Raw genomic sequence first — 15033 nt, 5'->3', positions numbered from 1 at the left:
TGTAAATCAAACAGTTCGTGGTAACGAACTGTAAGTAAGGAGCGACCCGGCTCAATGGTAACCGAAACTCTAGAAAACGAGATTTTGATTCCAACAGATACATCAAAAGAATTAGATTTTAATGTTGATTTCAAATATATAAGTTACATCGAGTTAAGTCCTACCCATCAAAAGTTACGCGCCTGAGAAAATTTGGCCGATTTTCGAAAAAAGGAGGAAAGACCCCCTAAAAGTTATATAACCGTAATGAAATTCACACCATAATATTCAGCGTATCAGAGAACCCTACTGTAGAGGTTTCAAGCTCATATCTACAAAAAATGGAATTTTGCATTTTTTGCCAGAAGAAAGATCACGGATTTGTGTTTATTTGTTTTTTTGTTTTTGTTTTCCCAGGGGTGACCGTATCGACCCAGTGGTCCAAGAATATCGTGAGTGGGCTCATTGGAACGGAAATTAAAAGTTCTAGTGCCCTTTTTAAGTAACCAAAAAATTGAGGGCAACTAGGCCCCCTCCAACGCACATTTTTTCCCCAAAGACACCCGATCAAAATTTTGAGATAGCCATTTTGTTCAGCATGGCCGAAAATATAATAACTATGTATTTTAGGATGACTTAATTCCCCGAAGTCCCCAGGGAGAGGGCTGAAAGTTATGAATTTTCCCCGATGTTAACATATGGTATTGGTTATTGGGAAGTATAAAGACGCTTTCAGGGTGATTTTTTCTGGAAGTGGGGGGAGGGGGGTGGGTTGGGGGTTATTTGGTAGGATCTTTCCATGAAAGAATTTTCAAGGGGGAAGGGACATTGCTATGAAGGGGGCGCCAGATTTCCCAGCATTCTTTAAAAAAAAGACCAGAAATTAAATAAAAAAAAAGTTTTTCAACTGAAAGTAAGGAGCAACATCACAACTTAAAACGAACAGAAAATATTACTTATATGATTGGGTTCACCCCCTAGTCAATACCTCGCTCTTTAAGCCAAAGATGTTTTAGTACTTTCATAAGACCTATTTATTCTAATTAATGGCCTTTGTGATTAAAGGTCATTTTTAAAGAATGGGAACAAAATTCGAAAATTTAGCTTAAAACGCAAGGTATTGACTAGGGGGCGAACTTCCTATTTACGTATTAGGAATATATGAATATAGAAGTTCGTTACGTAAGTTAATTCGTATGTTACGTATATTTATTGCTAATAAAAACGCTCGTAAATAAAATTAAACAAGTCTCGAGAATGCCATTTAATCAAATAAAAGTAAAATTAATATGACAATTTTGTTGTAATTATTCATGTACGGTGAGCCAAAATCAAAACCTGTATTAACTCAAAACGTTCAAAAATTAAATAAAAAAAACAAAGTTTTTTTTTAACTGAAAGTAAGGAACGAAGTTAAAACTTAAAACGAACAGAAGTTATTCGTATATAAAAAGGGCTGTCCTCTCCTAAACGCCTCGCTCTTTACGTTAAAAGTTTGACTTTCTCACAACTCTATTATTTTTAACAATTAAAAAATTTAGCGTAAAGAGCGAGGCGTTGAGGAGGGAAAAGCCCCTTTCATATACGGAATAATTTCTGTATTGGTATTTCTGTATAGTATTGGTCTTGGTTTATTGGAAAGCCATTTAGCACAAGAAAAGTAAAATTAATATGCAAATTTTGTTTTACTTATTCAATGATGGTGAGCCAAAATAAAAGCTGCATTAACTAAAAAACGATCAGAAATTAAATAAAAAAACAAGTTTTTTTAACTGAAAGTAAGGAGTGACATTAAAATTTAAAATGGACAGAAACTATTACATATACGAAAGGGGCTGCTCTTCTTCAATGCCTCGCTCTTTACGCTAAAGTTTTTTATTGTTTTAAAAAATAAAGTTGTAACATTAAGGTGTGACATTAAAACTTAAAACGAACAGAAATTATTCCGTATATGATAGGGGCTGTCCCCTCCTCAACGCCTCGCTCTTTACGTTGAAGTTTTTTATTGTTTTAAAAAATAAAGTTGTAAGACAGAGTCAAAATTTAGCGTAAAGAGCGAAGCGTTGAGGAGGGGACAGCCCCTTTCACATACGGAATAATTTCTGTTCGTTTTAAGTGTTAATGTTGTTCCTTACTTTAAGTTAAACAAACTTGTTTTTTTATTTAATTTCTGAACGTTTTTCAACTAATACAAGTGCAGATTTGGCTCACCATAGTCTACATGAAAAAAACAACAACAAAATTTGCATATCAATTTTGGCAGATTTATTCCATATATGAAGGGTTGCCCCCTCCTGAATACATTGCTCTTTACCTAAAGCTATTAGCACTTTTATAAAAGCTTCTTATTATAATTGAACGTTCCCCTTGTTTCAGTAGACGCTCTTAGGACATTGGGACAAACAGTCAAACTTTAGCGTAAAGAGCAAGGTATTGAGGAGGATGCAACCCTTCATAAATGGAATAATTTCTGTTCGCGTTTCAAATAATGCGTTTTTCAAATCTGGCTCACCCTCTGTGAAATATACACCTCCCCCTCACGGAAAACTCCTCCATAAAAAATTCATCCAACGTAAAGTGCACCCACCCCCCCGTCAAGTTCCCTCCAGACAGTTCCATCTTCGCTGAAAATCCCCCTCTTTGTTAAATTGCTTGCAGACGATTCAGCCTGAAAAATTCTCCTTAGCAATTTTTTCATTTAAATAAGACTTTAATTTCTAATCGGTTTCTCGGTCACTCCAGATATGCCCCCTTCCGTGGAAATTATTTCTAGGAAATCAAAACACGCGGAAAAAAGCCCCTGGATAATTCCCAGTAACATCTCCACATGAAAAATTTGTCAAAGAGAATGTAAGACAATTAAAAAGAGTTTCACATAGTAATTCTGTCAAATCCCCCCAGTGTAGTATTTCCCCTTGGAATATTCACCCCCAGAAATTTCACATCCCAAGGAAGATTCTCCGTAAATAAATCCACCCCAAGAACATCCCCCCCTCCAAAAAAAAGTTCTGTATACTTCCCCCCCAAAAATACAACAAATAAACAATAGGCAAATTTCATAACTTAAAGGCCTCTCCCCAAGGACTGTTGGAGGTCATTTTTCACCTAAAGACATAATTATTTGATATTTTAATCATACTGAATAAAAAGGATATCTCAAAGTTTCGATCAGATAATTTTTGGGAAAAATGGGCATGGGAGGGGTCCAGCTGACCTCTAATCTTTTTGGTCACTTAAAAACGCCACTAGAACTTTTAATTTTCGTTCCAGTAAACCCTCTCCCGATCTTCTAGGGCCATTATTTCGACACAACCACCCCTTGGAAAAAAAGAATCAAAAACAAACAAATAAACACGCTTCCGTGATCTGTCTTCTGGCAAAAATAGCAGAATTCTACGTTTTTGCAGATAGGAGCTTGAAACTTCTACAGTAGGGTTTTCTGGTACGCTGAATCTGATTGTGTGATTTTATTAAGATTCTTTCAATTTTAGGGGATGTCCCTCCCCCCTTATTTCATAAATCACGCAAATTATTTCAGGCTCCTTAGTTTTGATGGGTAATACTAAACTTTATGAATCTTGTATATTTGGAATTAGCATAAAAGCTTATTCTTTTGATTGTCTATTGACATTAAAATTCCGTTTTTTTAGCGGTTAATATTGATCCGAGTCACTCCTAACTTACAGTTCGTTACCACGAACTGTTTGATCAGTATTGCTATTCTCCACCATTATGCCTGCACGATGTAAAGATTTTACAAATTGTGCAAAACGTCCCATGGTTGGAACCAACAGTCCTATGAAATTCTGATTTTCCGGGGTAACACTTTTTCTTAATTTTCACACTTTTTTTAATTTTCTTAATTAATAAACACTTTTATTAATTAAGGGGACACACTTTTTCTTAATTTTCTCTTCGGGTTCATTATGGTTTTCAATGGGGCTACAGGATTTAAATGGAATAAAATCATAGCTTTTGATAGATAGCCTACACTAATTGCTGCTACAAGTGTAACTATTTCTCTCTTACTAATAGCTAAGAATGAAAAGACATAATTTTAATAAGAGGAATATATATTCCATTGCTTATTTTTCTCATTAATTACTTTATAGATTTCAACTGGTGTCAGGTTTCGAATAGAATAATAACATTGATTTTAATAAATATTAAATAAAAAAACAAATTGTTTTAACCGAAAGTAAGGAGCGACGTTAAAACTTAAAACGAACAGAAATTCTTCTGTACATGAAAGGGGCTGTCCCCTCCTCAACGCCTCGCTCTTTACGCTAAAGTTTTTATTCTTTTAAAAAATAAAGTTATGAGACAGAGCCAAACTTTAGCGTAAAGAGAGAGGCGTTGAGGAGGGGACATCCCCTTTCATATAGGGAATAATTTCTGTTCGTTTTAAGTTTTAATGTCACTCCTTACTTTCAGTAAAAAAAAACTTGTATTTTATATTTAATTTCTGAACGTTTTTGAATTAATGCAGCTTTGATTTTGGCTCACGGTGCATGATTAATTAAAACGAAATTTGCATATTAATTTTACTTTTTTTGGCTAAATGGCTTTCTGGAAATTTTGAAGTGACATAACTTACGAATTAAATTACGTAACGAACTTCTGTATTTGTATGTTTTGATTACGTATATTAGGGAGTTCGCTCCCTAGTCAATACCACGCTCTTTACGATAAAGTTCGAGTTTTGTTCGAATCACAAACCCCTGAATCACAAAGGCCGGTTAAATAGAATAGATAACTCTTTTGAAAGTACTAAAAAAAACTTTAGCTTAAAGAACGACGTATTAACTAGGGGGTGAACCTCCTCATATACATAAAAATTTCTGTTCGTTTTAAGTTTAAAAGTTGCTCCTTACTTTCAGTTGATAAAACTTGTTTTTGTATTTAATTTCTGATCGTTTTTTAAATAAGGCTGGAAAATCCGGTGCCACCTTCATAGAAATGTCCCTTCTCCAAAGGAAACAAACTCCATGGAAAGAACCTCCCCCGTAACCTCCCCCCCCCCCTACTATAGAAAAATCCCTCCTAAAAACGTCCGTATACTTCCCGTTAACCAATATTATATGTAAACAACAGGCAAAGTTCATAAATTGCAGCCCTTCCCCCAGTAACTTTGGGGGATTAAGTCATCCTCAAAGACATATTTATTAGATTTTCGACTATGCTGAACAAAATGACTATCTCAAAATTTTAATTGGGTGACTTCAGGAAAAAACGGGCGTGGGAGGGGGCCAAGTTTCCCCCCAATTTTTTGGTCACTTAAAAAGGGCACTAGAAATTTTAATTTCCGTTCGAATGAGCCCTCTCAAGATATTCTAGGACTACTGGATCTATACGATAATCCCTGGAAAAAAAAACTAACGAACAAATAAACTTGCATCTGTAGCATCCCATCACTGCTTTCAAACGCATCCCTTGGGACTACTCTTTTCTTCCATAGGTTCAAGAAGAATGTTTAACGGCGATTTCTTCTTTTGGCAACCAGATATCGCAATTCTATGCAAATTACCGCCCTTGGCAAGAGTTCAAAGCTTAGTTCAGGTGTTTTATTCCATGACACAGCCCTTTTTTCTGTTTCTAGGCAAAATTTCCAAGTGTTTCAACTACTTGGAATGTGGTCCGTATAATACACAAGTTTTAATAACAACTGAAGCTCCTAGCCCCTCGCACCTGTTTCTAGGTGACATTCCCACCTTGGCAAGAGTTCAAAGGTCAGGTCAGTTGACAAACCCCTATGTTTTTATATGACAGCCCTGGCAAGATTCCAAGCGCATATCCTATTTCTAGGTGAAATTCCCAGATGTTTCATTTACTTGGAATGTGGTCCGTAAAATGAAAATGGTTCGTATAATAGGGAAATTATGACGTCACAGTACACACCCCGTTCCAAGCGCATGTTGCACCACGCGCCAAACCCTCACCTTTAGAGCCAGATAAGTGGAGCTACCAGCCCCTCGCACCTGTACAACGCAGTCACCAGTTCTATTAAAGGGAACACACTTGGTAAGACCCTATGACACGCCCCTCTGGACTCCAATGGCTTCATACGACTTACCCTTTTTCAAACAAACAGGTCTAATGATTGACGTAATTTTGCGTAACCCTACCACAGGAACCCATGGGGGAATCCCCGCTTGTAACGTAACGACACCCAAAACCCCCAAAGCATTCTTTTTTCATTAATTTAACGACGGTGCACACTTTATGTAAGGTCGACGCAACCATCACTGCCGGATAATACCATTTTGACATTTTTCGCCCAAAAGCTTTTCTTTTTTGGCGTTTCACTTTTCGCTCGAAACACATTTCATTTTTTAGAGTTTTTGACCCCACCAGGACTCTAAAGGTCATTCCATTCCAATGGTGCAGCGCCCCAAGCATGCTGTCCATATTTTGCTTATATTTTGCATACATTGCTTATATTTTGTATCTCGAACCATTTTCTAAAAATAAACTATTACACGACACCTGAGATTCCCCATTTGTTGGCACTCTTTAGAACGACGTGTTTACATAGAAAATTTGGCACGCACTTTGAAAACATCTATTTCCAAGAGATATTTGTTCTCAAGATATAAATAAAGGGAAATACGTGCCTTACTCGTGCTAAAGACTACATCTTAAAAACACAGATACTGTAGGCCTAAATGAAAAAAAAATTGATAAGCAACAAAACATAAGAAAATCATCTAAAAAGCATGACAAAAAATAAAAGATGAAAATGTCATATTATACTACACGCAAATAAGAACCGTCTATTATAGAAGACTGGGGGCTTCTAGCCCGCAAACCCGTTGGGTAGAGGAGGGGGAGTGATATTAGGTGCAAATATAAGACATATTAAGAGCTTCAAGGATATACCCCTTTTTCATTAAGATAAACTCATGGATATTTCACAATATCCTAACAACATTTTTCAGCTCCCACCTAATAGCCTTCATTTTCAGAGGATGAATTGATATTAGATGTAGTTTTTTAGGCGGTATCGCGGCTTTAAAATGATAAAGAATAACAGGCCTAGTTTAAGGAAAGACAAAGGGAGAGGACTCCAGGGGAGGGGGAACCGCCTGTGGGAGAGGAAATTCAAGCGTACATTTCTTGTTATCCAGCTTCCATCCACTAAAGTACCTACCTGCTCGCTGCTTACCTCCGAGAAAGTGTCCAATCCCCCGGAACGGTTTGTCCCAGCCCGACACATCCCCAAGGCAAAACTTTTCAGCAAAATTATGAGGCAGGGGATCATAATATACACAAAAAGAACCGTGCATTTTAGAAAACCGAGACTTCTAGTCTGAAACCCAGGAGAATATGAAGGAGGTGAGTGATATTAGATGCCAATTTAAGACATATTAAGAGCTTTTAAGGAAATACCTCTTTTTCTCTAAGATAGATTCATGGATATCTCACAACATCCTAATAATATTTTCCAACTCCCACCTAGTAGCCTTCATTTTCAGAGGCTGTATTGACAATAGATGTAGTTTTTTAGGCATTATTGTGGCTTTAAAATTATAAAGAATAACATGCCTACTTTCTGGAAAGACGAAGGGAGAGGACTCCAGGGGAGGGGGAACCACCTGTGGGGAGGAAATTCAAGCGTAAATTTATTGTTATCCAGCCTCCATCCACTAAGGTACCGACCCTCTCGCTGCTCGCCTCCAAGGAAGTGTCCATTTCTTCCGAGCGGTTTGTCCCAACCCGACACGACCCCAGGGAAAAATTTTTCAGAAAAAATATGGGGGAGGGGATTTTAATATACACAAAAAGAACGGTGTATTATAGAAAATCGAGACTTCTAGCCTGAAACCCAGGAGGATAAGAAGGAGGGGAGTGATATAAGTTGCAAATTTAAGACATATTCAAAGCTTTTAAACAAATACCCCTTTTTCATTAAGTAAATTTATAGATATTTCACAATATCCTATCAATATTTTTTAGCTTCCACCTTGTAGCAATCATTTTCAGAGGATGCATTGATAATAGATGTAGTGTTTTAGGTGTTATTGTGGCTTTAAAATGATAAAGAGTAGCAAACCTAATTTAAGTAAAGGCGGAGGGAGAGGACACAACGAAAAGGATAATCGTCTGTGGGGGAAGAGATTCAAGAGTACATTTATTCTTATCCAGCCATCATCCACTAAGGTACCGACCCTTTCACTGCTCGCCTCCGAGGAATTGTCCATTCCTTCCGAGTGGTTTGTTCCAGCCAGACACGACCCCAGGGAAAATTCTTCAGAAAAAATATGGGGGAGGGGATTTTAATATACACAAAAAGAACGGTGTATTATTGAAAATCGAGACTTCTAGCCTGAAACCCAGGAAGATAAGAAGGAGGGGAGTGATAAGAGATGCAAATTTTAGACATATTCTGAGCTTTTAAGGAATTACCCCTTTTTCATTAAGTAAATTCATAGATATTTCACAATATCCTATCAATATTTTCCAGCTTCCACCTTTTAGCATTCATTTTCAGAGCAAGCATCGATAATAGATGTAGTTTTTTTAGGCGTTATTGTGGCTTTAAAAGGATAAAGAATAACATGCCTAATTTAAGGAAAGACGAAGGGAGAGGACTCCAGGGGAGGGGGAACAGTCTGTGAGGGGAGGAGATTCAAGTGTGCAAATATTGTTATCCAGCCTCCATCCACTAAGGTGCCGACCTGTTCTCTGCTTGACTCCGAGGAAGTGTCCAATCCCCCCAAGCGGTTTCTCCAAGCCCGACACACTCCCAGGGCAAAATTTTTCAGCAAAAATATGAGGAAGGGGAGTAGGAGGGACCCAATTAATACTGAATATACATCCATATATGGGCATACAATACTGACGGTACATAATTTATGCATGTTGCATGGATGTAGACACAAGTTCAACAACAATTGCTGGATGTAGACATAAGTTCAACAAAAATTTTGGATGTAGACATAAGTTCAACAACAATTTTGGATGTAGACATAAGTTCAACAACAGTTTTGGATGTAGACATAAGTTCAGCAACAATTTTTTATGTAGACATAAGTTCAACAACAATTTTGGATATAGACATAAGTTCAACAACAATTTTGTATGTAGACATAAGTTCAACAACAATTTTGGATGTAGACATAAGTTCAACAACAATTTTGGATGTAGACATAAGTTAAACAACAATCAACTTGTTTAATGGTTTGATGTTGTTTCATAGTTCTGTTTGTTGATTTGATGTTGTTTCATAGTTCTGTTTGTTGATGGTCAACTTGTTTAATGGTTTGATGTTGTTTCATAGTTCTATTTGTTGATTTGATGTTGTTTCATAGTTCTGTATGTTGATGGTCAACTTGTTTAATGGTTTGATGTTGTTTCATAGTTCTGTTTGTTGATGGTCAATTTGTTTGATGGTTTTATGTTGTTTCATAGTTCTGTTTGTTGATTTGATTTTGTTTCATAGTTCTGTTTGTTGATGGTCAACTTGTTTGATGGTTTGATGTTGTTTCATAGTTCTGTTTGTTGATCGTCAACTTGTTTAATGGTTTGATGTTGTTTCATAGTTATGTTTGTTGATTTGATGTTGGTTCATAGTTTTGTTTGTTTATTTGATGTTGTTTCATAGTTCTTTTTGTTGATGGTCAACTTGTTTAATGGTTTGATATTGTTACATAGTTTTGTTTGTTGATTTGATGTTGTTTCATAGTTCCATTTATTGATTTGATGTTGTTTCATAGTTCTGTTTGTTGATGGTCAACAGGTTTGATGGTTTGATGTTGTCTCATAGTTCTGTTTGTTGATTTGATGTTGTTTCATAGTTCTATTTGTTGATAGTCAACTTGTTTGATAGTTTGATGATGTTTCATAGTTCTGTTTGTTGATTTGATGTTGTTTCTTGGTTCTGTTCTGTTTGTTGGTCAACTTGTTTGGTGTTTCTAAGCCTAATGGATACAGACAGAAGTTTACACCATTGACAGATTCTTCTCGTCTATCCCTACGTCCACAATGTGTCTTTCTAGGCCAATAAGGGAGGTTTCTAAGTGTATTGATTACAGAGGGGAATCAACATTTCTAAGAAATTCTAGCCTGGTTTTATGTAATAGGCTATGATGAAAATCAAGTTAGACAATTCTATTAGAGTTTAGTTTAGAGTTTTTAGTTAGAGTTATAGTTTAGTTTAGTTTAGAGTTGTAGTTTAGAGTTTAGAATTATTTAGAATTATTGATTACAGACAATTCTATTGGAGCTTAGTTTAGAGTTTTTAGTTAGAGATATAGTTTAGTTTAGTTTAGTTTAGAGTTGTAGTTTAGAGTTTATAGTTTTAGCCTAGAGTCTTAGCTTAGAGTTTTAGTAAGAGTTATAGGTTAGTTTGGTTTTAGTTTAGTTTAGAGTTGTAGTTTGGTTTAGTTTTAGTTTTCAGTTTTACCCTAGAGTTTTAGCTTAGAGTTTTTTGTTAGAGTTAAACTTTAGTTTAGTTTTAGTTTAGTTTAGAGTTATAGTATAGTTTAGTTTTAGTTTAGAGTTTTAGCATATAGTCTTATCTTAGAGTTTATTTTTAGAGTTATAGTTTAGTTCAGTTCTAGTTTAGTTTAGAGTTGTATTTTAGTTTAGTTTTAGTTTAGAAATTTAGCGTAGAGTTTTAGCTTAGAGTTTTTAGTTAAAGTTCTAGTTTAGTTCAGTTTTAGTTTAGTTTAGAGTTGGATTTTATTTTAGTTTTAGTTTAGATTTTTAGCCTAGAGTATTAGCTTAGAGTTTTTAGTTAGAGTTGTAGTTTAGTTTTATTTAAGAGTTTTAGTTTAGAGTTATAGTTTAGTTTAGAGTTTTAGGCTAGAGTCTTAGCTTATAGTTTTTAGTTAGAGTTATTGTTTAGTTCAGTTTTGGTTTAGTCTAGAGTTGTAGTTTAGTTTAGAATTGTTGTTTAGTTTAGTTTTAGTTTAGAGTTTTAGCCTAGAGTCTTAGCTTAGAGTTTTTAGTTAGAGTTATAGTTTAGTTTAGTTTTACTTAAGAGTTTTATTTTAGAGTTTTAGTTTAGAGTCTTAGCTTAGAGTTTTTAGTTAGAGTTATAGTTTAGTTTAGAGTTGTAGTTTAGTTTTAGTTTAGAGTTTTAGTTTAGTTTCAGTTAAGAGTTTTAGTTTAAAGTTTAGAGTTTCAGTTTAGAGTCTTAGCTTACAACAGTTCTCAACAGTGGAGTTATAGTTTAGTTTAGTTTTAGTTAAGAGTTTTAGTTTAGAGTTTTAGTTTAGAGTCTTAGTTTAGAGTCTTAGCCTAGAGTCTTAGCTTAGAGTTCTTAGTTAGAGTTATAGTTTAGTTTAGAGTTATAGTTTAGTTTTAGTTAAGAGTTTTAGTTTCGAGTTTTAGATTAGAGTTTATACTCATAGTTATAGTTTAGTTTAGTTTTAGTTAAGATTTTTTGTTTTGAATTTTACTGCAGAGTCTTAGTTTATACTTTTAGCCTAGAGTCTTAATTTCAAGTTCTTATTTATAATTATTGTTTAGTTCATAGCTATAGTTTATATTTTCAGTTCAGTTTTAGTTAAGAGTTTTATCATAGAGTCTTTTAGTTAGAGTTTTTAGCTAGAGGCTTAGAGTTTTTAGTTACACTTATAGTTTTGTTTTGTTTTAGTTTAGTTTATAGTTGTAGTTTAGTTTTAGTCAAGAATTTTAGCTTAGAGTCTTAACTTATTAGCTTAGTGTTTTTATTACACTTATAGTTTAGTTTAGTTTTAGTTAAGAATTTTAATTTAGAATTATAGTTTAGTCTAGTTTTAGTTTAGAGTTTTTACAACAGTTCTCAACAGTAGAGTTATAGTTTAGTTTAGTTTTAGTTAAGAGTTTTAGTTTAGAGTTTTAGTTTAGAGTCTTAGCTTAGAGTTTAGTTTAGAGTTTTTAGTTAGAGTTATAGTTTATTTTAGTTTAGAGTTTAGTTTAGAGTTGTAGTTTAGTTTTAGTTTAGAGTTTTAGTTTAGTTTCAGTTAAGAGTTTTAGTTTAGAGTTTAAAGTTTCAGTTTAGAGTCTTATCTTACAACAGTTCTCAACAGTGGAGTTATAGTTTAGTTTAGTTTTATTTAAGAGTTTTAGTTTAGAGTTTTAGTTTAGAGTCTTAGCTTAGAGTCTTAACCTAGAGTCTTAGCTTAAAGTTTTAGTTAGAGTTATAGTTTAGTTTAGAGTTGTTGTTTAGTTTTAGTTAAGAATTTTAGCTTAAAGTCTTAGCTTAGAGTTTTTAGTTAGAGGTATAGTTTAGTTAAATTTTAGTTTAGTTTAGAGTTTTAGTTTGGTTTAGTTTTAGTTTTGAGTTTTAGCCTAGAGTCTTAGCTTAGAGTTTTTAGTTAGAGTTGTAGTTTAGTTTAGTTTTAGTTAAGAGTTTTAGTCTAGAGTTATAGTTTAGTTTTAGTTTAGTTTTAACTTAGAGTTATTAGTTTCAGTTAAGAGTTTTAGTTTAGAGTTTAGAGTTTCAGTTTAGAGTCTTAGCTTCGATTTTTAGTTTAGAGTTTTAGTTTTAGTTATAGTTTAGTTTAGTTTTATTTAAAAGTTTTAATTTAGAGTTTTAGCTTAGAGTTTTAGCCTAGAGTCTTAGCTTAGAGTTTTTAGTTAGAGTTGTAGTTTAGTTTAGAGTTATAGTTTAGAGTTGTAGTTTAGTTTTAGTTAAGAGTTTTAGTTTAGTTTATTTTCAGTTAAGAGTTTTAGTTTAGAGTTTAGAGTTTCAGTTTAGAGTCTTAGCTTACAACAGTTCTCAACAGTAGAGTTATAGTTTAGTTTAGTTTTAGTTAAGAGTTTTAGTTTAGAGTTTTAGTTTAGAGTGTTAGCTTAGAGTTTTAGCCTAGAGTCTTAGCTTAGAGTTTTTAGTTAGAGTTGTAGTTTAGTTTAGAGTTGTAGTTTAGTTAAGAATTTTAGCTTAAAGTCTTAGCTTTAGAGTTTTTAGTTAGAGTTATAGTTTAGTTCAATTTTAGTTTAGTTTAGAATTGTTGTTTAGTTTAGTTTTAGTTTAGAGTTTTAGCCTAGAGTCTTAGCTTAGAAATTTTAGTTAAAGTTATAGTTTAGTTTATTTTTACTTAAGAGTTTTAGTTTAGAGTCTTAGAGTTATTAGTTTCAGTTAAGAGTTTTAGTTTAGAGTTTAGAGTTTCAGTTTAGAGTCTTAGCTTAGAGTTTTAGTTTAGAGTTTTAGGTAGAGTTATAGTTTAGTTTAGTTTTAGTTAAGAGTTTTAGTTTAGAGTTTTATTTTAGAGTCTTAGCTTAGAGTTTTAGCCTAGAGTCTTAGCTTAGAGTTTTTAGTTAGACTTATAGTTTAGTTTAGTTTTAGTTTAGTTTAGAGTTTTAGTTTAGTTTTAGTTAAGAGTTTTAGCTTACAGTCTTATCTTAGAGTTTTAGCTTAGAGTTTTTAGTTAGAGTTATAGTTTAGTTCAGTTTTAGTTAAGAGTTTTAGTTTAGAGCTATAGTTTAGTTTAGTTTTATTTTAAAGTTTTAGCCTAGAGTCTTAGCTTAGAGTTTTAGTTACACTTATAGTTTAGTTTAGTTTCAGTTAGGAGTTTTAGTTTAGAGTTGTAGTTTAGTTTTGAGTTATAGTTTACTTTAGTTATAGTTAAGAGTTTTAGCTTAGAGTTTTTAGTTAGAGTTATAGTTTAGTTCAGTTTTAGTATAGTTTAGAGTTGTAGTTTAATTTAGTTTTCGTTTAGAGTTTTAGCCTAGAGTCTTAGCTTAAAGTTTTTGTTAGATTTATAGTTTAGTTTAGTTTTAGTTTAGTTTAGGGTTATAGTTTAGTTTAGAGTTATAGCTTAGAGTTTTTAGTTAGAGTTATAGTTTAGTTTAGGGTTGGAGTTTACTTTTAGTTAATAGTTTTAGAATAGTATTAGATTAGAGTTTTTATTTAGATTTGTAGTTTTGTTTTATTTAAAAATATTATCTTATATTTTAATTTAGTTTAATTTAATATTTTTATAATATAGTCTTATATTAGAGTTTTAGTTTGGAGTTTAAGCTACAGTTTAGTTTAGTTTAGTTTTAGTTTAGAGTTTTAGTTTAGAGTTTTAGTTTAGAGTTTTAATTTAGAGTTTAGTTTAGAGTTTTTAGTTAAGGTTATAGTTTAGTTTATTTTAGAGTTGTAGTTTGGAGCTTAGAGTATATATTTTTAGAGTCTTAGCTTAGATTTTAGTTAGAGTTATAGTTTAGATTAGTTGGAGTTTAGTTTAGAGTTATAGTTTAGTTTATTTTTATTTTAGAGTTTTAGCCTAGAGTCTTAGCTTAGAGTTTTTAGTTAGAGTTATAGTTTAGTTCAGTTTTAGTTTAGTTTAGAGTTTTAGTTTTAGAGTTTTAACCTAGAGTCTTAGCTTAGAGTTTTTAGTTAGAGTTATAGTTTAGTTTAGTTTTACTTAAGAGTTTTAGTTTAGAGTTTTAGTTTAGAGTCTTAGTTTAGAGTTATAGCCTAGAGTCTTAGCTTAAAGTTTTTAGTTAGAATTATAGTTTAGTTTAGAGTTATAGTTTAGAGTTGTAGTTTAGTTTTAGTTAAGAATTTTAGCCTAGAGTCTTAGCTTACAGTTTTTAGTTAGATTTTTAGTTTGTTTTAGCTAAAAGTTTTAGATTTTAGTTTAGTTTAGTTTCAGTTAAGAGTTTTAGTTTAGAGTTTAGAGTTTCAGTTTAGAGTCTTAGCTTACGGTTTTAGCCTAAAGTCTTAGCTTAGAGTTTTTAGTTACACTTATAGTTTAGTTTAGTTTTAGTTTAGTTTAGAGTTGTAGTTTAGTTTTAGTTAAGAGTTTTAGTTTATAGTTTAGTTTACTTTCAGTTAAGAATTTTAGTTTAGAGTCACACACACACACACGCACATACACACACACACACACACACACATACACACACACACATACGCACACAAACACATAGACACGCAAACAAAAACAGACATACAAAACACACAAACACAAACACACAACATAAGCGCACACGCACTAACACAAAAAAACAACACACACACAAACAAACACACAAAAAGACAAACACACTTGCACACACAAACAAAAACATACACACACACACACACACAAAACACGCACACACAGACATGCACACACACAAAAACACAAACAA

General features: G+C 33.0%; 1 protein-coding gene across 1 annotated transcript in view; it reads right to left on the bottom strand.

Annotated features, from left to right (window-relative positions):
• The window catches only part of LOC148950635 (protein CFDP2-like), a 33735-nt gene that overhangs the window by 4034 nt on the left and 14668 nt on the right, over positions 1–15033 (bottom strand). The window lies entirely within an intron of this gene.

This window comes from Artemia sp. Qi Xiang Cuo, chromosome 7 (genome assembly GCF_049724085.1).
Source record: "Artemia sp. Qi Xiang Cuo chromosome 7, ASM4972408v1, whole genome shotgun sequence".
NCBI classification, from domain to species: domain Eukaryota; kingdom Metazoa; phylum Arthropoda; class Branchiopoda; order Anostraca; family Artemiidae; genus Artemia; species Artemia sp. Qi Xiang Cuo.
The sequence above is the reverse complement of the archived record's forward strand: the minus strand, read 5'-3'. Positions and strand labels throughout refer to the sequence as shown.